This window comes from Podarcis muralis, chromosome 6 (assembly GCF_964188315.1).
Source record: "Podarcis muralis chromosome 6, rPodMur119.hap1.1, whole genome shotgun sequence".
NCBI lineage: Eukaryota > Metazoa > Chordata > Lepidosauria > Squamata > Lacertidae > Podarcis > Podarcis muralis.
In genome coordinates this window covers 81,300,894-81,323,571 of record NC_135660.1, presented here as the reverse complement: position 1 = coordinate 81,323,571, position 22,678 = coordinate 81,300,894, and the positions used below count along the sequence as shown (strand labels likewise).

Sequence of the window (22,678 nt, the reverse complement as noted above, 5' to 3'; positions counted from 1 at the left end):
CTCTCCTTTCTTGCTTTCTGATGCTGCAGCTCTTGCCAAAACCTTTTTATTTCCTCAGATATCTTCATAACTTATTTTAACATACAGTTTTCAAAGTAGCGAACTATATATACATTTATTTGCATCATTTATTCTGTGTGCAGATGTTGCATTTGTATATATGTTTAAGAGAGCATTCATGCTCCTAAGCATGAACTGTGTGGAATGTAGTAGCATATTGATCCCAGAAAGGAGAAGATCAAAAATGGATAAGGTGATATCCTCATATTAACGTAATACAATAAATGTGTTTCTGCTGAGGCAACATATAACAGTTTAAAAATATAAAACCCACACAAACCTACAATCAAAACTTTTAGTGTTACAAATACGCCATTACAATGTCTTGTTATAAGGATCAATACATTCATTATGGCATAAGCTTCCATAGACCAGAGCCAGCTTCATCTAAAATGTTTGTTTTTTTAATAAAGAAAATACAAACAATTGAACTTTTATACCTCTTGCATTTCATGGTCTTTGGATCCTACTATTTTACAAACTGTTTTTCTCTGTCAGCCAACTAAGGGAACTACTTCATGCATCAGGCAAAGTGGACTCCAGTCCAAGCAGGGAATAAATCTACCACGAGAAATCTGTAAATCTTTGAAGTGCAACAAGACTTGGTACTTCTTGCCTCAGCAGACTAATGTGGCTATCCTTAGAAGAGTTAAAGGGCCAGCCATTGAAGAGCCAATCCATTTCATTAGGAATGTGCATGTTTTATGCTACATAGCATTTTTCATTCTTTTTGAGATAGAACTCTGTGCTAACTTGAAAGTTTACATACTCCTATCACAACTCAAAATTGGCCCAGTAACCAATTTCACATCACTTGAAGGTATGCTCTGGTTTGTAGCATTTGTAAAATGTGGGTTTTCCCCCCCCCCTTTCTTTCCCACTCTTGGTTGAAGCCTGGCAGGAGATTGTTTGAGGTAAATTGTGTTGGTAATCTGTCCCTCAGGCACATAACCCTGCTAATGAATTACTAGAAAAATCCTTTGTTTACTCACTGTCACCATTCCTGGCTGTTTAAAGATTTGCTAGAGTAATGCAAGGCTTGTAAAGCTTTGACACAGCCTTTAAGAGCTTAAATGTTTCTTTTGTGTGTGGACTTCCTTGCATACATAGGCTGGGTTTCACTCACCCTGCCCCCTTCACCTGTTTGATGTATTGGATTTGAAATTTTCCAGCATGGAGGAAAAGACAGTTGACTTTGTTCAAGCCATAGACAAAATAGGGTAAGCCCCCTTAAGAAGCACATAAAGGACGCGGGTAGTGCTGTGGGTTAAACCACAGAGCCTAGGACTTGCCGATCAGAAGGTTGGTGGTTCGAATCCCCGCAATGGGGTGAGCTCCTGTTGCTCGGTCCCAGCTCCTGCCAACCTAGCAGTTCAAAAGCATGTCAAAGTGCAAGTAGATAAATAGGTACCGCTCCGGCGGGAAGGTAAATGGCATTTCTGTGCACTGCTCTGGTTTGCCAGAAGCAGCTTAGTCATGCTGGCCACATGACCCGGAAGCTGTAAGCCAGCTCCCTCGGCCAATAAAATGAGATGAGTGCCACAACCCCAGAGTCGGTCACGACTGGACCTAATGGTCAGGGGTCCCTTTACCTTTACCTAAGGGCAGGAAAACTGTATTCTCCATAAAGGTAATTTTGCCTGAAATGGTGCTTGATCTCCAAAGGGCACCAGTGTATGGATCTGGACTATGTCTGGAAGGGGGACTGCCTGGGAATCCAGTACATGTGGCCTTGAGTATCATATTGGAAGAAGGGCAGGATATAAACACCCTAAATAAACGCAAAGCACAACCTTGGCTTCTGATATGGATTCAAAGGCATCACATGGCCAAGCCTCCTCTGAAACTATACAGGCTTTCCCATGAAAGGGACCTGGTTATATTTATCTAGCTGGAACCTTATATGCTTTCTTGGGTGGTCACTTACAGGAGGGATAGATAATTTTGTCCTGCATGCCCATAGACCTTTCTGGTTCAGACATATTAATGTCCTACTTGAGAGACACCTCCAGCAACCCTGGAGTCAGTTCCAAATGGAACATAGAAAGCTGCCTTCTACCATGACAGACAATCGAGTTGATTCAGTATCTGTCTAGTTCAGTGTTATTTCCTGGACGTATCTGGAGGTGCACTGCAGAAAAGGCTACTTCCTGTGTTGCCATCCTCTGAACCTCTCATGGAGGAGGCACACAAAAAATGGCCTCAAATGATGGTCCAAGTCGGTTCATATGGGGAAAGGCAGTCCTTGAGGTATTGTGATCCTATCTCCTCTGTTACCATAATTAGGCCAGACCTCTCAGGCACAGGCATATCTGTTATAATAGGCTACCCCTACTCAGTCACAATCTTCCGTTCCAGTGGGGTGATGATTGGACATAAGGCACCCACTTGATTGTGCCATGTCTCTCTCTCTCTCTCTCTCTCTCTCTCTCTCTCTCTCTCTCTCTGTGTGTGTGTGTGTGTGTGTGTAATATTGATTGTACCAAAGGCAACTGACTCTGTCAAAGGAGGTTGTGTGTGAATGGGTCCATTGAAGTCCTCAGTATCCATCCTTAGGTTTTTATGAAACCAAAACCCAGAGCTTAATTTATGCCAGTGCTCAGCTCCGGAATCTATTGACAGCCCTGAGATTTGAAGTATGATCACCTGGAAAGCTGCAGGGAGAAAGTGTGATTTGCAGCAAAGGGGCAAGTAAGGGTGTATAAAACCCTTCCTGTGCTTGGTCCCTGCAGCTGCCTCTCCCAGCCTCTGAACACACGCAGACGCTGTTTCAGTAACCAGCACCCACAGGTTTCGAATCTAGGGGGCTGCTGTGTGCAATGTCTTGGTAAAACCCGGCACCTACTTAAAAAAACCCTAAATAAAATGGAAATAGAAATTTCAGCCTGCCTGAAAAGTGCTATCTTTTCTGTTGCTTGTTTCTCATTGACTAACTTGGATGTAAAAAGGATAATCCATTATGAAATATTTCCAGCCAGCGTAGGCGGAGGTGGTGGTGGCGACTTGCAAGTAAGAGTCTGCAGGCACAGCTTGTGTACATATTTGTTGAAAGCTGGTTGGCAAATGGAGTCGGTTTTTGAAACGTGTTCTTTCACCTATCAACAGAGCACAATTCTTGAGTACTTAATGTTCTGCAGATTGCATAAGCGCTGCTCTGGAAATATTTGGACAGGCTGAGAGCTCTTGTTCTCCTACTACTTTGTTTTGCTGCTGCCGTAGGCTGAATCCCGTGAAATAGAGGCTGGACTACTGGTGTTGCGAAATAAATTCCATCGTAAGGTTTATTTATAACACTTGGAAGGATAATTTATCCCCCTCCCCATTAGTCTGGTGTGTATCAGACATGTTGTCATCAAGAGGAGCAGCAGCCTCCTGGTCATAACTGGGCTGTTAAAAGTCTTCACCCAGTAACATATTCTGCACTTTGCAATGGTTTGGCAACTATCAAACGTGCTGAAGCTCAAGAACAAAGCTGTTCCAGAAAACTCTGTGCCGGTGCCAAGGCTCCAGGGCTTCCTGCGCTACATTTGAATGTTTTATTTAGTTAGTTATTTAAAATATTTATAGGCCGCCTTTCCGGGTCAAACCCTCTCAAGGTTGTTTCTAGCATGCAAGCCACCATAAAAATTAAGACTACAGTGCAATGCCAACAAACCAGTACTAACAATATAATGTAATCTTAGCATAATAGTACAGAAAGCAAAGCAAATGATCATATAGCACCAAACCAAAGAGTGGCACAATCAAACTTATGCAAATGCAGGTTTAAACAAATGGATCCTGAAAGCCTGATGGGGCCAGTTAGACTTCACTTGGAAAGGAGTTCCCCAGGCATGGGGCCATCACAGAGAAGGCAACCCTATCTGTTGTACTCATCAATCTACCGTAATTGATTTCACAGGGCCTCCGGGATATTCTCAAAGTGCAGGCACATTAATATGGATGAAATCAGTACTTTCAGATAACCTGGTTCCAAACCGCTGAGGGCTGGAAGGCAAATCCCATCGCTTTGAATTGAGCTTGGACGTGCAGCAGCAACTAGTGCAGTAAAGGTGTTACACGTTCCAACTGAGGGCAACCAGAACTATTCAGAGTATTTGAAATGCAGCTGCAGTGTATGTGTGCATATGAATATGAAATTATATTGATCATTCTAAATCTCGCTCCTAATAAACCCATCATTGAATTTAATGCACACCATGTTGATGCTTTCTTGGCCTATTAATTCAATCTCAATACCTCTTTTCTGGGTTGCTCACTGCCAGTTCTAATGCCATATGTGAAATCAGGATTGTTTGCCTCAGTACGCATCACTTTGCACTTCTTTCAGGGAATCTCATATGCCATTTTATAGCCCTTTTGCACAGGATTCAGAGATCATTTCGGAGCTCTTCACAGCTGGTTTGGGACAGTTCAGTCCCTCCTGAATAATTGGGTATCATCGACAAATTTGGCCACTTCACTGCTTACCATATGACTCCATATCATTTGTGAACAAATTAAATAGCACCACTTCCGATATAGATTCTTTGGGGCAAGGGAACACCACCGATGTCTTCTCTCTGTTGTGAGAATAGTTTGTTCTTCTACCCACTGCTTCAGTATTCGAAACTCCCATTGTTCTAGGCGCATTTTGCGATAGGGAATTTCATTAGCGCAAGCTGTTTCTGAGCTCTCAGTGCAGTACTGCACTTAAGATTTCAGATTAAAACTTCAGAGTGGAAGGAAAAGAGGAGCTTTTTTCTGCCTCCCCACTTCCAGTTACTCTCTGAAGACTGGAGAAGAGACCCCCTTAAGAATATTAGGGGGCTGGGCAGGGGAAAGACTAGAGTGACCATGTGAAAAATGAGCATAATATTTTAGCTGCAGTTCATTTTTCAGCTTTGTATTCTTGTTATTAAAAAAGTGTGCCTAGACATTCCATTGTTGTGACCATAACCTAGGTTTAAGGTGCCATTTAGCTCCTAGCTTTCATATCTCAGTTTCTAACACTGTACTGCTTACTTTTTTTGTTTTGTTTTGCTCTTCATATCTTAAAACCACTGAATTAACTCCAAGAGCGTTTGGAGGGGAACTTTGTTTTTTTAAAAACGGAAGTCCACATCTGCTCATCCCTATCCAGATGTTTGCCAGCATTCTCACAGAATTTGAAAAGCTTAATGAGTCAGGACTTCCCTTAACCAGAAAAGGCCATGCTAATTCTTCCTTGGTCAGACTTGTTCTTCAATCTATTGATATAACAGTCTTGGCTTTAGAGATACTTTCTACCAATTTATGCTGAATAAACTTTTTTCCTCACTCACCTGGAATATCATGTCTTCCCTTTGATTCCCCCTTTTAAGATCAACATTATTTTGCTTTCCAGGAGTCTGGAACAAAGAACAAAAACCTCACATCTGACTTCTTAGTGAAGTCTTGAATATATGCCATCTAGATCCAGTGACTTAGTGGCTTTTAATTAGCCTCAGAATTTCATTGTGCTCACTCCATGATCAACCTAGTTCTTCAGACGCTCCCTCTGAAAAGAGTTCAAGCATGGGTATCTGTCCAACATTTTTCACAATTAAGACCACTACAGCCTTCACGTTGCTCCTAGAGACTCTGAGAAGCACCAGCCAATTCCTCAGTTATTCTACCCTTGAAAATGTATGCCACTACTTTTAAAACTTCTCTCTCTCCATTAAGTGCACGTTCCTCCTTAATATAAAAAGAGTTAATATAGAAAGTTTCACAACAACTCTAACAGGCTATATTGACAATTGCTGTCAGAAACCTTCCCAATGGACGCCACATGCGCATGTTTTCTTTTTGAAAGAGCAATGCCGAGAAGACAGTGGTGCAAAGGATCTTTGAAATGAGAGCCTCAGCTCATCCTGTTGCAATCAGTGCAAGGCACCACAGTCCCATCACGTTGCTCTGAGTATCTTCTTCAATTATATGTGGGAACTAAGCCAGATTTCATAGCTGGAAAAGTCTTTGGGGCTCTTCTATCATCGTTTTGTTTATTTGCAGGATGGGGTAGGAGGTTAGCAAAGGAATGTATAGTGAGTATGGCTTCCTAATTGGCTCTTGTTATATGGTTTTCTGTGGAGGATATATCTGATTCTGACCTTGTTGTTAGGGTACTCACAGCAACGATGGCAAAGATAATCTAAAATGGACTCGATTGTTAAGCTGTGTACAATTGCATGGGGTGGTGAAACATAAGCTTTAATGGGCTACAGTCCACTGTGGCAAAATACAGAGGCAAGGAGAAACATCAGAAACCTCACTCTTCACTACACTGTCCTTCAGTTCTTCTCCACAGAAATTGGCAGTTGTACTTTTTTCTCTTGGGTGCATTAAAAAAGTGGATTCTTCCTTCTTTTTCTAACAAGTTGGGAACCTGTTTTCTTTGCTTCAAGGAAAATCAGTTTTGTTGGCTTAGCTTAGAAGTGTATTACTTATCGCGCTTTTTGTGGCAAATCATGAGAGCTTTCCCCCCCCCCCCTTCATTTCCCTCTACTGACACATGCTGCTCAATTGTGGTGTTATATTTAAACAAATCAATTTTGTTGCAGAGTTTTCCCCTGTCATAATGATCACTTTTACAGCACAAATCCCATTGATTTTTCCCGCCCCACAGCCCTGAAGGAAAAGGGAAGGGGGGGGTGGAGAGAAGAGAAACCAGTTGATGAATTGCATCAAGATCTCTGGAGAGACTAATTTTGTGGCTTCTTGGAAGAATCCAGCTCCTGGCCGCTTTCCATTCTTCTGTTCCTCTTGCTGGAACAAGCCTGCACTCCTGATGGAAGTAAAATGGTACCCACACGGGAACGTGAGCTATCGTAGAGACTGATAGAGAGAAAGCCTAAGCACGAGAGAGAGGCGAGGGCTGCAGGGTTGAAAGAATATTCCAGCTGAGGTCAGCAATGGCTTGTCAGGCAGGCCATGAACTTGGTCAGACCCCAACCTTTTTACCAAAAAGAACCCAATTCTCAGTAGTAATGGCAGTCAGTATGAAGCCCTCCCCTGACCGCCCTGACAGTATGCCCTTAATGTTTACATTCTGTGGACTTGAAGTCAGAATAATTGGTGTGCTGCATGCTGACTTTGATTTTTCCTTCACGGTTTTCAACTGTTCTTTCCCAACACCACCTTTTCCTTTTTCTTCTTCTGATCGCAGAAACAGCTAAGTGGAAGGGGATGCCTCAGTCGGGGGGGGGGGGTGTATGTGGACAGTTTAACTGCTAATATAATTGCTTGACTATTTTTTCACAAATCCCCCCCCCCCTCTTAAAAAAGCAATCGCTATTACCAAGACTTCATTTTTAACTTGCCGTCTATGCTAAGCAAATAAATTTACCCGCTTTTAGTTTTTATCCCCTAAAATAGGGGTGGGCAACCTTTTTTTTATTTATTTAGTAGACATCTGAAAGCAGCCTTCTTTAGGGAAGTTTTTAATGTTTGATCTTTTATTGTGTTTTTTATATTCCGTTGGGAGCCACCCAGAGTGGCTGGGGGTATAAATAATAAATTTTTATTTTATTTTATTTTTCATACAGAGGGCCATATTCCCTCCTAGGGGTGCCAGTGGGGGGGGGGTGTCAGAGGAGTGGATGAAACTAACAAATGTATTTTTGACCTTTTGTGGGGAAGGTTAGTGTTCCACACACACTGTCCTCCATCCAGACAAGCAACAGTAGTTCAAGGGTGCATTCCTGTCAAGACGGGGTGCAAAGTTGGCTTGGTTAAGTGTGATGCCTGGGGAAAGGAAGTATTGACTGAGGAGGTGCCATAGCCTAGAAGAGTCCCAACGAGAGGGGTGGGTTGCATTTGGCCCCTGGGCTTGAGTGCCCCCCCCCACTAAAAGGTAAAATAGCCACAGAATGTAGACTTAACCATGCAACTTGAAGCTTGCCTTCTCAAGCATAAGTCCATCTGATTCAATAGGACTTACATTTTCGTAAGCATGTCTAGGACTGTAGCTTTAAAATACTGAACCCAAACAATCCAACTCACACAACTTCACAGGCTTCTCAAGGCTTTACAGCATAGGGAGGCAAAAACTTAAGTCCTGGGGGCCGGATCTGGCCAGTCGCCTTCTAAATCCAGCCCACGGACGGTCCGGGAATCAGTGTGTTTTTACATGAGTAGAATGTGTCCATTTATTTAAAATGCATCTCTGGGTTATTTGTGGGGCATTGGAATTCGTTCATACCCCCCCCCCCCCAAATATAGTCTGTCCCACCCCCCACAAGGTCTGAGGGACGGTGGACTGGCCCCCTGCTGAAAAATTTTGCTGACCCCTGCTTTACAGGATAGTCAGATGGTCATACAGTGGTACTGTTCAGATGGTCTCCCTCCTCTTCCACTGGCCCCCTTGGTCCTGGATTTTGTCCAGGAAGTACCATATTTTTTGCACCATAACACTCACTTTTTTCCTCCTAGAAAGTAAGGGGAAATGTCTGTGCGTGTTATGGAGGAAATGCCTACGGTTGGCATGCCTACGTATTTTCCTCCTCTAAAAACTACGTGCGTGTTATGGTCGGGTGCGTGTTATAGAGCGAAAAATACGGTACATACATCAGGAATGGCCCTCAGACTTTTGACTCCTCCTTCCATTTTTAGTTGCCCTCACTGTGAGAATTAATAACCAGGAGACCTTATTTCCTTAAAAGTAAGATGCTCTCTTACCCTGGGAGATTGGTTGTTGTTGTTGTTGTTGTTGTTGTTGTTGTTGTTGTTGTTGTTAGTGTGAGCTGAGAGTTCAGTTGTTCCAAGACTTCTCATTTAAATATGGGAAATACTGACTCCATTGTTTGGCTGAGAAAAGAGAGTGAGACTAAGGACTGCTGCTGCTGTTCTCCCCATACAGTCCTGAGGGAGCATCTTATCTGCAAGAGAGATTTCCAAAACTGCTACTTGGTTAATGTACTCAAAACTAAAAACAAGGTGAAGGGTTAGTTCCCAGTGCGGAGAAGGTAACACTTTCATTTGCATGCTGCTCTATTTTGATTTCCAACAGCTTGTTTAAAACATTTTAAATTGACCCAAAATAGTTTTAGTTGCAACATTCTCCCACTCTTTTGTTTTTATTCTCGTTCCAAACGATTTTTCTGCCCATCGTGGACCAGTTAAGTTTGCTTTGGAGGTAAATCTCATTGTAGTAAACATCCTGCCTTTGCAACTCTCCCTTTTCCTCCCTCCTTGTCTAAACAACTCAGAATTTAGTGCAGCAGCTGTGGGGGCTGCATTATAGAGCCTGACAGGAGTGCTATGCTGCTGTTGGCTGTTGTTTGCTGCATGCCATCAATCATCCTCACCACATGGTCCTTAGCTTCCAGCTGTGTGTATGTGTGTTAAATGCATGGTGGACAATAATAATCTGCAATAACCATTTTTTACACTATGATGGAGCATTGTGCTGCTGATACCTGGATTATAGCACCATTGCAAAGTATCAAAACTAGAAGGCCAGTCTCTCATTCACAAAAAGGCATGGTCTCTGGTATCCTGGCTCTGGAAACTGACAGCACAGCTCCATACTTGCAATGTGCTGTGTGTATTGGAGCAGAGAGCAAAGCATAAAACTCACCTTGCAGAGTTAAGTCACTGATGAGAGGGTGCTTTTTGACACAAGTGTGGGTTTTGATTAGCCAAGAAAAACGCCTAAAAGACCGAATATAAGCATTGTCTTTTTTTAGAAAATGCTAACATTTTGAGGGTTTTAAAGTGTTTTTTGTTTGTGTGTCCCCAGCAATATGTTTAATGTTTCTTGGTATTTGGCACCAATTGCACTGCAATCTATCTATCATCCATCTATCTATCTATCTATCATCTATCTATCTATCTATCTATCTATCTATCTATCTATCTATCTATCATCTATCTATCTATCTATCATCTATCATCATCTCTCTCTATCTATCTATCTATCATCTATCTATCTATCTATCTATCTATATCTATCTATCTATCTATCTATCTATCTATCTATCTATCATCTATCTATCTATCTATCTATCTATCTATCATCTATCATCTATCTATCATCTATCTATCTATCTATCTATCTATCTATCTATCTATCTATCTATCTATCATCTATCTATCTATCTATCTATCTATCATCATCATCTCATCATCATCATCTCTCTCTCTCTCTCTCTCTCTCTCTCTCTCTCTCTCTCTCAAAGTTAGAGCAGAAGTATAAAAGGCTGTTAAAAGGATGTAGAGGAAGTAACAGGGGTCAGCAACCTTTTTCAGCTGTGGGCCGGTCCACCATCTCTCAGATCATGTGGTGGGCCGGACTATATTTTGAAAAAAATAATAATGAATGAATTCCTATGCCCCACAAGTGACCCAGAGATGCATTTTAAATAAAAGGACACATTCTACTCATGTAAAAACACACTGATTCCCAGACCATCCGCAGGCTGGATTGAGAAGGCGATTGGGCCGCATCCGGGCCCCGGGCCTGAGGTTGCATACCCCAGGTATATAACATATTGCTTCCCTCCCCCCTCTGCACCCAACCCTAAAACATAATATTTGGCCACCAGATCAGTGTTCAAGATGCATTCCCCACCCCACACCCCGAGGAAAACTATAATGCTGGCAAAGCATGCTTGATGGAGGATTATTGGCCATGCTCAAGAACCTCAGTGTCATTAGCTTGTAAAGAGGCAGTGAACTGCTTCTTGCTGAGGCTAGTGAGCAGAATAAAAGGCAGCCTCACATGGTGGCCTTTTCTCTCCATCTGCTCCATATCGTGCTCCATACAAATTAGATTTGGCAGTGAACCCAGCTATCAATGGGAGTGTTAGATGCCGGACCTGTGATTATGCTTCCCAGGCCTGCCCTGGCGCAAAAGAGTGATACCAGCAACCAGGCAATCAAAGGCTGAATGTGCTCAGTGGGTAGAAGGCAAGGGGAGAGGAGGGCTGGCATTTCAGCAGTGCTTAAAGGTGGTTTCTGAACATAAAAACAATTGATTTGTAAATGGCAATTAGGAAAGCATTATTTTGTACATGGCTTTGGTGCATTGACTCCAAACAAACAATTTGCTAGGAAGCTTTACTGGTTTTCAATCTTATTTAAAACCCTGTCCTCCACCCCCACCCTCCGCACCATATATGAACAAACCTACTATTTCTTAGACTGTCCCAAGCTATATCAGTAGGGGGTAATGTATACTTTATAAAGTACAAGTTGTAAAATATATCTATCTCTCTTTCAAACAAAGAAACACACACACACATCTAAGTTCAGATTGATTTCAAATTCTTATAAATCCTAAGGGCACCACCACCACTACCCACCACACACCCCAAAATTGGACATGCCAAAAACTTTCTGCCCTGCTGTGACAACATACCAGGAATCAAGAGAGGTGAGGCAAGCAGAGGTGGAGAAGTGGCTTCAAGAGTGATGAGACCACTGGACGAGGAGAGAAGGATATAACATTAATGCACCCCTCCCCAAGATATTCTTAAGTAATTTTAAACAAATTTATAATTTACAAAAGTAGAGATTGCCCTTTACTTAGCCTCATATGCATTAATTTGTTTTAGTGAAATAAACTTAATTGCTTCGTTTACAATTGACAGGAAATCATTCCAAGTGGCGGGATTTATACCTACTCTTTTAGAACACTTTTAGATAAACATAGTAATTATTTGCTTTTCTGCTTGTAAAGTCCTTTGTATCCATTGGTAAGCAGGCCTTGGCTTCTTTTATTCTTGCCCTCCTGTTACCCAGGAGGAATGAAGAAATAATACTATTCTCCTTCTTAATTTCCCTCACTGAACCCATTAAAATCTGTGATCTAAATTGCCTCTTTCGTGGCATTAATTTTTTTTTTCCTGAAGAAAAGATGTAAACATGCATAATATGTAGCATATTCTACATTGAGGACCTGTTTTTTTTAAAAAAAAATATGAATAGGAAGACTGCAGCTAATTTGCATGTTCTAGCTACCATTTTAATTTGGGTAATTATTGTTTGGCTCTGGCTGGGAGTGCTGCACTCAATGCATCAGGCTGTGTGCGTGTTCCAAAAATGGTGCTCTCAGACATGGGGAAAAGATGTCCAGCACATGCTCTCAAAAGAATTTCAGGAAGACTTGGGAACAGAAACCCTGAGAGTTTCAAATCATAATGCACCAGATTGTCTTTTTCCTTGTGGATCTCTACAACTATGAGGACCTAAAGCATTCTTTTAGAAATGACAACTTGGGTGTCTTTGGTTTGGTTTTGTGTTTTGACTTTTTGTGCCTCCCTGCAACCCCTGGCTTTCATCACTTCCTTCACAGAATAATAGAATTGTATAGTTGGAAGGGCCTCCAAGGGTCACCTGGTTCAAGCCCCCCCCCCCCCCCCCATTGTAGGAATCTCAACTAAAGCATCTATGACAGATGGCCATCCACCTCAGGCTCACCTCCCTACTATTTCTTTTTCATATTCTTTTATATTTTATATTTTAAAGAATACTTCCTGAACAGAAACATCAAGGTGGTAGTTTGGAGGGGGACCACTGGTGGTCTAACAGCAGCTACAGTTATGGCACAATAGAACCACTTGACTTACTGGTAGTCACAGAGTTGCTGCTAAAAAAAAGTGATTTCTGCATCACGCCCCATAATGGGTAGTTAGAGAAACATGTGACACCATGGCAGGTGACTTGCACATTCTCCAGCTTCTCTCCAGCTTCACATTATTGGGTGTTGAGAGAAAGGGAGAGCATATGGTTTGATGACATCACTTTTTTCTTTCCATGTGTTTTGGAGAGGGACAGGGGAACTGGATGCAAGATTGCTCATTTTGACTGCAAACCTGTGCTTAACATTATGCCCAGATTAACTCTAAAATCTCATTAGAACAAAACCAGTAAAGTCCACTTCACACTTCCAGTGTTAGCGAAATTCCACTGATGTTTGCAGCTGTAAAATTTAAGAGCATGAAGGGAAGGGAATCCCATGTTTCTTGGAACCCCAATTGGTAGTGATTTTATGACACACATGTCTCTTCCATGCTTATGTTCCACTATACTGGATGAAATGAAGCCACTTCGTTACGCTTGCACCAGATCTTAGTGCTGCTTCCCAAAGTGACCCCCCTGCAAACCATGGTTTTTAAATTGGGAGCATGCCTTCCCTCTTTCTCCAGATTTTCCTCACTCTTCTTCTAGCTAACCATAGTTTCCTGTAACATGCAGCTACACAAACCAGATTACCTCAAAACTGTGGTTTACAAACACATTTCAAACCATGGTTTCAGTTCCTGGTTTTACAAGGCAACCTTGGTTTGTGCACCACTAATGGTGCGAAGAATGGATCAAATCACCCTAGGTAGGAGGGAGGAAATAAGAGATCAGCAGCCATGCAACTTCATCAGGGCATGGTGAAGACAGAAACCGGAGGGGTTTGTGGGGAAAGAGAACTTCTGGGGTCTTTTTTATTGTTTGCCACTGGGTGTGGGGTAAGTGGCATCTTATAGAGTGACAGCTATAAAATTAGATAATCGGTTAATCGCTGGCAAATTAGCCTCATGTCTTTTGCAGAGAACAAATACGGTATTTATGTAAAAGTTGTTAATAGTTTCTTCCTTTTTTAATTGGCAGAAATAAATGCAAAATGCATGATAATTAGGCAGCTGATGAATTCAGTTGTACAATTATGCCTAAAGCTATGCCCCAGCACTTAATGCTGCATGCTCTGAGCAATCAAAGGGAACCTATTTATATGGTTTATTTATAAAACAAAGTTACAGATGAAGTAACAGTGGCAGATAGACTTCAAGCACAGCAACTTGAAGTCAGCATTCTAAAATGTTTATATAGTATGCAGGATATACCTACCTACTGGGTTGGCAACCTGATATGTCCCCACCCCATTTTTTAAAGTTGGGATTCATAGCTGTAAACCTATCTAGATAATATTGAAAAAATAGCCTTAGTTGGTAGGTGTGCAGCCCCAGTGCATGTCTGTGTGGCATGTAGGAAAACATAGAAAGTGAGTACCTCTGAGGATGGTTATAATTCTGATTTTGTTGACCTCAAATTGCAAAAGAGAAGTGGGATACCAATTTTAATTCAGGAAAAGTGACTTTCAACTGTCAGTTGTTTGAGGAAAGGCCCTCTCTGTGTGTGTGTGTATAAAACAATAAAATATGGGGAAATAAGTTGGCAGAAGTGGGGGGGGGGGCACTGACAGTTATCAGATTGTGGTCTGTCTGAGGCTGTTGTCTGAATGATGGATATTTCCCTATTGAGACATCTTTTCAGGTTTTGAAGAGGTATAATCTAAAACCAAATCAACAGACCCAGCTTTTGCCATAAGCAACTCCTTGCCTTGCTATTTTGTACTTCCAACCTTGGGCTTTTCATCAAGAAGCCTGCTATTTTCTTTCTGACAACCACACATTACAAACATAAAAATTTACTAGTCCTAACAGAGTAGAAATTGGCACTTGCTCATTTTGAGAAGGCGGCAGTATAAAAATCCTTTCTGGGGTGTGTGTGTTGGAGTGGATCTTCCCAACACTGTTAGAGAGGGGCTTCGTTCCCAGTAACTGCATGATCTAACACGAAGATGACAGCTGGTTACTTTGGTGCCAAGAGGGCTGTGCAAGCCACTGAAGGGTGAACTTCACCCATAATCCTGGCTTCCTTCTAACTTTGCAGTTAGCCTAAGAGTCACATGTAACAGTGTATTGAACAGTTCAGCTGGCTGTTTTACCCTTTCTCTTCCCATATTTACCAGTACAGTGGTACCTCGGGTTACATACGCTTCAGGTTACATACGCTTCAGGTTACAGATGCCGCTAACCCAGAAATAGTACCTCGGGTTAAGAGCTTTGCTTCAGGATGAGAACAGAAATCGCGCAGCGGTGGCGCAGCAGCAGCAGCGGGAGGCCCCATTAGCTAAAGTGGTAGCTCAGGTTAAGAACAGTTTCAGGTTAAGAACAGACCTCCGGAACGAATTAAGTACGTAGCCAGAGGTACCACTGTACTATTTGCTGTTGAATGGAGTCCCACTCAACTCAGCAGGATACACTGGGCAAACATGCATAGGATTAGGCTGAAGTCCTATGCATACTCATTTGAGAGTTGAGCCCCATTGGAATCAGTGGGAGAACATGGCTAGGATGTGACTGCTAATCTCTAGCCATACTGACTACGCTAATCCTGTTTTCTTCTTGTTCAGAACTTGCAGTGCCTCTGGACCTAAAGATGACTGTTTCTTAGAGAAGGGCAAGTCCCTGCCATGTCAATACGATGTTAGCTTGAAAATAAACTCAGCTACTTAAAAACAATGAAGCAGAATATGGCTTGGCTTATTTCCGAGACAATCAGATCCACCATCCTAGCTGTGCAGCCTACAAAAATGGACACCCCCCCATTCTATTTCTTTAAAAGACTGCCTTACTGAGCCTGTGACAGCAGCTGCAGTAAGAGGGGAAATACACCATTCCTTCCCTCCCTTCTCCTTAAGGGTCGTGGAGGGGGGTCCTATGTCCTAGCACAGGGAGGAAACTAAAGACCCCCTTCCTCTCACTCCCCTGGTGCTGGAATGCTGCCCCAGCTCTTGTGGTATGTGGAATATTTAAAGGAAGGGAAGTGGAAAGGTTGTTTATTGGGGGGTGGTATTGAGTGAGTGGATCAGATTTTAATCTGAGCCAGATAAGAATTTGGATGTGTGTGATGCTTGGCTGCAGAGTTGCCAGAAGGAGGAGTGCAAGGCATCACCCAACCATCTTAGAGACTCAACTCCGGGTTTAACCTTTTCATAATGATACAAATTGAGTTACAATCCACGTGCAAACTCCCCCTCCCCCACTTTTTTTTCATACTGCAAATGGAAATGCAACTTTGGGAGGGAAGGATAGCATTGAACTGTAAGAGCAATGGGGGGAAACCCAACCCAACCTATTCCATTTGACCTTGTGGTGGCAACACTTCACATAAATTGGGTAGCACCTGCTGAAGAAATTGGGCAGGGTGTCTGCAGAATGCCATTAGGCTTGCTAGAAGAGAAGAGAGGAAAATGAAAAACTTGCCCCTTCCCTGCTTTCAAGTCCAATTGGGCCAGTGTTGGACAAGAAAGCAATATCCAAGTGTCTGTTAAGGACATAGACTCTCTGTTAAGGATTTTTGGTTGCTATATAGTACTGTACTCCAGTTCAAAACCCACATTTTAGTTACCTCTTCCCGGGAGTAACAATATCAGAAAGAAAGTAGGATTCTGGCCAACTGGGAGTAAGGTGGAAGAAGAAACAAACTCCATTTTTTTCTGGAGACATGGGGACTGCCACGCTTTGGAGTGAGAAAGCAAGTGGTTGGTTGTTCTGATGGAAAATTTAAAAATAAATAACTTTTTTTTAAAGTAACCCTTATGAAACAAGAAGTCTTTTTCCCACCCGACGGTTCTCCTCCACTGGTGGTGTTTATTCTCCATCCCGGTAACTTGCAGAAGAGCTGAAAGTGTTATTTGTTCTAATTGCTTGGAATTTTGGCAGACTAGATGAGACGCCACTCATGTGTGCCTGCCTGGGCATTTATAAGTTGCAGCTGTGCTCTCCTGGTCTAATCACACTGTTGGAAAGTCAATCGAGTCCTGCAAAAATGTAGTCGCCTTTGTTGCAGGCTATCTCCCTTCCATGCTTTCTGAAAGAAAAAAGAAAAGAAAAAGAACTTTAGAAGTGATTGGTTTTTTAATATACAAGGAAGCTTTGTTGAGGCTTCACTTGAAGGGAACCATTTCCATCAAATGCAAACTTTTGTGTCCCATGCAATGAAATAATGTGCTGGATTATTATTACTATTGTTATTATTATTGTTATTGTTATTGTTATTGTTATTATTTGAAGAGAAACTAAGTGGTTTGGAAAAATTAGGAAAGCAAAAAAGGAAACCAAATTCCAGAAAACAATTTAAATCATGTGATTGAGTCAGAGATCTACCTTGCTACAGTTAACTGGTTCCAACCTTATAAATGAAGTGTTGATTTTTCAAACACTGTAACTACCACTACTACCAGGAGACAAAGACTTTTATCAGTTATTGCTTATTAATATATGAAATTCAGTTCCCAGTCCCTTGGCCTTCTCCCTGTCTCTTAGTTCCATGCTAAAAGCATGCATGCCTTCCTAAGCCTGGGTCCAGTGTGGTGTAGTGGTTAAGAGCAGTAGACTCCTAATCTGGTGAACTGGGTTCGCTTCCCCACTCCTCCACGTGCAGCTCCTGGGTGACCTTGGGCTAGTCACACTTCTCTGAAGTCTCTCAGCCCCACTCACCTCACAGAGTGTTTGTTGTGGGGGAGGAAGGGAAAGGGGAATGTTAGCTGCTTTGAGACTCCTTCGGGTAGTGATAAAGCGGGATATCAAATCCAAACTCCTCCTCCTCCTCCTCCTCCTCCTCCTCCTCCTCCTCCTCCTCCTCTTCTTCCTCCTCTTCTTCATTGACTTCTCTAATACTATCTCCACTTTCACTTCTTCAGCTCTGAAAATCTTTAACTTGGAATGGCACACCTAATAACTACCACAGATTGCCTTTTGGTATAACTAAGTGTTGTTGATCTTTGATTTTTTTTACATGTAAATCTGAAAATGTAATGTGTATATGAAACTAGTCTGTTTTTGAAAATGTGTGCATCATGCATCTGATAAAGTATTTCATAATGAGCCTGTGAAAGCTCATTATTAGTACTTAAGATGCCTCAACACTCATTTTTGCTGCAGCAGTCCCTGCCAACTATTTGGATGTTCATTCATCTGAGAGCCAGGAATTGGCTATAGCTCCCCTTCAAGTGCACACTCATTGGCAAATCTCTTTGCTGCTGCGTAGTGATGTGCTTTACACAATAAAATCCTGGCTTAATAAGCGAGGGCAAACTTCATATCCATACAGCCCCTTCATGCAAGTAGGGCAACAAAACAAGAAGTCACAGTTAACCATAGTTCTCAGTTACCTGTAAACTGGGAACTGTGGTTAATGGCTTCTTTATTTTCCTGCTTGCACAAAAATAGCAGTGAAGCAGGAATGAAAGAGCTGCATGTGAATATACAGATTTGTTGATAGCTTCGCTAATTAAGCTAGTATTTGGCCCTCTGAACATGGTCAAAGTGCTGAATGGCTGCAAGAGCAGCAAAGGAATAGAAAGCTCTGGTGTGTTGCAACACATCTGTCCAGTAGAAGCTTTACTCCATCACCCAGCTCTTCCCATGGATATAACAAAAGGTAGAAAATACGTACCTTCAGGGGCACAAGCAGCCTGATCTGAAGTTAATTCAATTTGAAATTAAAGGGATTTTCTTAGAAAGTTTGTAAAGCCACAATGCTGCTAAAATCTATCCATAACTGTAAGTGAAGGTGTTAGCATGCAGAAGCATTGCTCTGTAATATAAATAACAACATGATAATTGGCTAAAAAGGCACCTTCTCATAATTCCTTGGCCCTAAGTATTGGCAACAGATCAGCAGCCCCTGAACATTTCTGACTGTTTGATGGAAAGGCAGCTATGCTGAGAGTTGGCAAGAGAATATTTTAGCATTCAAAGGCAAGAAAAGTACGGAAGTGGCAGAATTGTATTAGGAGCGACATTCATACCTCCTAGATTCTTCTGTATTTAATTCTTTCAAAATGCAGATGCCTACAAATTCTTGAGCCTTAGCATTTTCATTGTGCAGATGCACACCCCAAACTAAGATATAGTCAACCAATTTATGAATTTTAGTTGAGTAATCATGACCTTTTGAACTGATTGATTAAATTTAAATGAGCCTCTAACCCAAATCTTTGATGCGGCTGTCTTTTTGAGACACTGAAGGAAGTGTTAACATAGTTGCAAGTGAATAAAATCTGCCACTTACCCTTTCCTCTAAAGAAGGGTTAGATTTAGCGTTTCTTTTTTCATTCTATATTACAGTTACAGTATATCCCCAGCAGCAACATAGTGTAAAATCAGCAACAAATTGTGCCATACTGATATAGCCACCTACCTGTCGCTGCCATTTAACCAGTTAACCTACTGGTTAAATTTTGCAGTTCTGAGAATTTCATCACCTTGAATGGGAGGAACTTGGATATTCTCAACTAGCTTCTAATAGTTCTGTTTCCTCCAGAATGTTTTTTCTTAAAGCAAATCTAGACATATGCCCAAAGATGAGAAATTCCATTTGTGCGTTGTCAGTTTGATTTAGGCCTTCTGTCAGACACTGGAGTTTTTTTATTTAAATCAAATACTAGATCAGTTAAATAAGAAGGTAGCCCAGTGGTTCTGCATTGGTGAGCTGCTTTTCTGCTCATGTGATGCTTAGAAACCATCAGAGTTGATGGAGGTGCAAAAGCCCTGAGCGGTGTTCAGCAATGTGCTTCTGCTAGTGCAAGGACATATTTCTGCCACTGAGCAGAGAAGAACTTTCAGCCAGTGTGTTATAGCTAGAGGGCTCTGTTTCAATGTTTCCAGGAGGTTCAAAGCTCTACTTGGCTGCAAGGTTCACTGAATGAATCACTCCCTCTTGGGTTTGGGCAAATCACTGTCTCTACTTAAGCTACCTCCCAAGTCTGTTGGGAGGCTAAAATGCTCTTCTCATCTCCTTGAGTGGGAGAGCATGGTACAAATGTGATAATTTATCAGAAAATTTATCAGAAATTTTGTTCTACTTTTCTCCTTGCAGAACAAGCCTGGGGAGTTTGCCATCAAGTTGCACATCTTACCATTGGTATTGAGTGAGAGATTAATCAGACCCGCAGTTTTTGTTCCTAAATGCTGAACCACCTAAAGGTAAAATTTCCACTTGCGCTATGAAAAACTGACAATTCAGAATTTGGAGGTGTCTGTTGTCCCTTGTGGATTATGAGAGTTTATTTTCATTATGACAGGTAGGGTCTATTTTACAGAAATATGGTTGCAGCAACTGTTGATGTTGTTTGATTAACTTCTTGACCTTCTGAATTTTGTTTGAAAGTATCTGCTGTATAAGAATTAGGCAGATTCATGGAGAGTAGGTCTATCTGCAGCTTTTAGGCAGTGCTAGGACTTTGGTGGTCTTAAGACAAGACACCCTCAGTGGGTTTCCTTAACTGGTATGAAGCAGGGAACATGAGTTGAATTCTCTCTTTTGCTTCCAACCCACTTGGTTGCACCATGCAAAGTAAAAATAGGACAGAGGGCCCTTTACTGGTCTTGGAATCTCAAGAAAAGCCTGATCTCACTGTCATCTGGAGCCAGCTATGGTTATTAACTATGACAGCTGAGTGCAACTTGCATGTTTGGAAGTGATGCATGCTTGAGTGTTGGATGTTTGGAATAAAAATCACAATGAGAACTAGATCCCTGGTGCTTGTTCACTCTCTGCACTCCCCCCTTTTTTTACAAGTCAGGGTCCCAAACCTGCTTTGAGATCCTGCTTTGATATCAAAACAGTTTGCTGTGTTGAGGCAAAATGGCAAACAGTGGTTTGTCACAAACTGGAAGTGAACCTTGGTCTAACCATGAAAGGCAATTCTGTCTCTTTATCCCGTGTCTTTCTTCAACATGGCTAGTGTAGTTGAACATCTGTCTGCTTCCTAATGAAGACAAAGGATAGTTTGGAGTGTGAAAGAGAGGATAAAAAAGGGAGTCAATAGAATGAAGTTCATTGGTGAAGAATCTTAAAAGGGCTAACTTAGCTAGGAACAGAACACTCCTTTTCAATATCAACTTCTGTGGAGGCTGACTTCTTCTTGTTGTCATCACTCCTTTGTTTGGAGCTGTGTGATAACTTTCAGGAATGAGCCACTGAAGGGTAAGGAAATGCTGGCTCCTGTGGTTTAGTATTAAGTCATCTTCATGCTTGGGTGGAGAGGACTGGATAGCAGCACACAGATGGTTGTTAGAGGCAGTAGGGAGATAAATAGATGGCCTAGGTTACCTTGAAGCAAAAGAGGATGGCTGCTAAGCAATTGCCCACATACTCTCTCTAGCTTCTTGTCTCCTGGAGTAATCATTAGGCCAGATGTCTCTAGGGGGAAGGTGCTGCCCCCCCCCCAAAAAATGTGAGAGGGTACACTGGTGGAGGGGGTGAGCCACAAAATCATTCCCTTGCCGAAAATCGTGAGTCTTTATCTTGTGAAATCCACCGAGTTTTTCAAATTCCCTTCTTCCCTCCCCCCACTCACAATTTAAACTAGTTATTTGCAATATTTTGTTTCCTTTATATAGGTTGTTGCTGCATTTCCAAGTGTGTTCACCTGATGCATGCACTTGTGGTAGTGATGCTTTGCCCTTGTAGTTACTGATTTGTAGCACAACAATTGATGTACCAGTACTTAAACATAGTCCCCCATATTTCAGCAAAGCCATGTTGCGGTAAAATTTCTAATCCCAAGAGTAGCTTGTATAGCACATTTTGTGTACTTTTTTATATTAATTATGAAGATAGGTGTCCTTAAAGCACCCACAAATGAGTTTAAAACATGGATCTGTTGGAATTAAGAATCAGCTGATGTGACAGGTCCATCTGTTGCAATAGGAGCTTTGTACCAGCTTTGTGCTGATACAGAATCCACATGACATAAAAGTTGTTTTTTTTTAGAATTTCTAACAATTTGTAAGATGAACAAAAGTTATGCTACAGCATAGGGTATTCTGTGTGGCTGAAATGGTGCTCTGGTTAAAAGGTTGGTAACTCTTACATAACCCAATATTTGCCACAATCTTCTGTGCATTTATTAGGGCAGTCATCCAATTAAACAATTTTAGTTGAATAATTGTTTCCTCTTTATCTGATTAAAATCAGATTTAAATTTACAGATATTTGCATATATATATTTTTTAGAAACAGAAGATATGAGCCTGCAGTTTAAACAAAAAAGCAACCACAAATGGTTAGGTGGAAAGGCCCCTAGCATTTTCCATTTAATTTCCTGTAATAGTAGAAGTAAAATAATGCCCTTAACTCCCAGTCCCACAGATTAAAAATGACCCCCACTGATTAATCAACTGAAACTTTGGTTTTTTGAACTACCAATTAATGCTTGAAACTTTTTTTGCTGATTCATACAACAATTAATCAAAGTAGCACCAGAATCTTATTTAACCAAATAAAAAGGTTCAGAACTATTAAGGGTCCTTAACTGTCTATTTCATCTTGGGATATATCTTGGGATTAGATGGTCAGCACCCCCTGGATATAAGACAGTACTTGCACGTTATCAACAGTTACCATCCCTTTAATGTTTTTGTTTTGACAACCTTTCCCCCCACAAAGATGCAGTTTTTTAAAGGCCACCTCACAAATGACCACAGGTGACTATCCTTCTAGCAGTACAATCTGAACATGTATATTTTTTTCTAGATAAGAATTTCCCAAGCATAATTTTGTCGGGTAGTTTGTCTTTCTCTCTCAGCCTCAGCAAAGAGGAGAAATTCCTCACAGCCCATAACAGATTGCGTGCTTTCTTATTAATATGTTGATATTTAGCAAAGCAAATATTTCATGTTATTTGTTTAGGTTGCCTGGATTTTTAGCTGTTCATTTGTTGTGAGCAATTACACTCTCAGGACTCTTGAGCTCACATAATTTCCATGCAGAATCTGTGCTTTAAGGAAGATAAAGATCACATTTATTTATTTTTTGCAGGAGGAAGGAACTG

At 41.5% G+C, this 22,678-nt stretch overlaps 1 protein-coding gene across 9 annotated transcripts in view; it reads left to right on the top strand.

Moving 5' to 3' along the window:
- ZMIZ1 (zinc finger MIZ-type containing 1) overlaps nucleotides 1–22,678 on the top strand; it is a 366,767-nt gene that overhangs the window by 94,842 nt on the left and 249,247 nt on the right. For 8 of the 9 annotated variants that reach the window (XM_028729169.2, XM_028729172.2, XM_028729171.2 and 5 more), the window contains exon 3: nucleotides 19,720–19,826. The exons of the other annotated variant lie outside the window; for it this stretch is intronic. The gene's annotated coding sequence lies outside the window, so the exon portion shown is untranslated. The remainder of the gene's footprint in view (nucleotides 1–19,719; nucleotides 19,827–22,678) is intronic. 9 annotated transcript variants of the gene reach the window in all.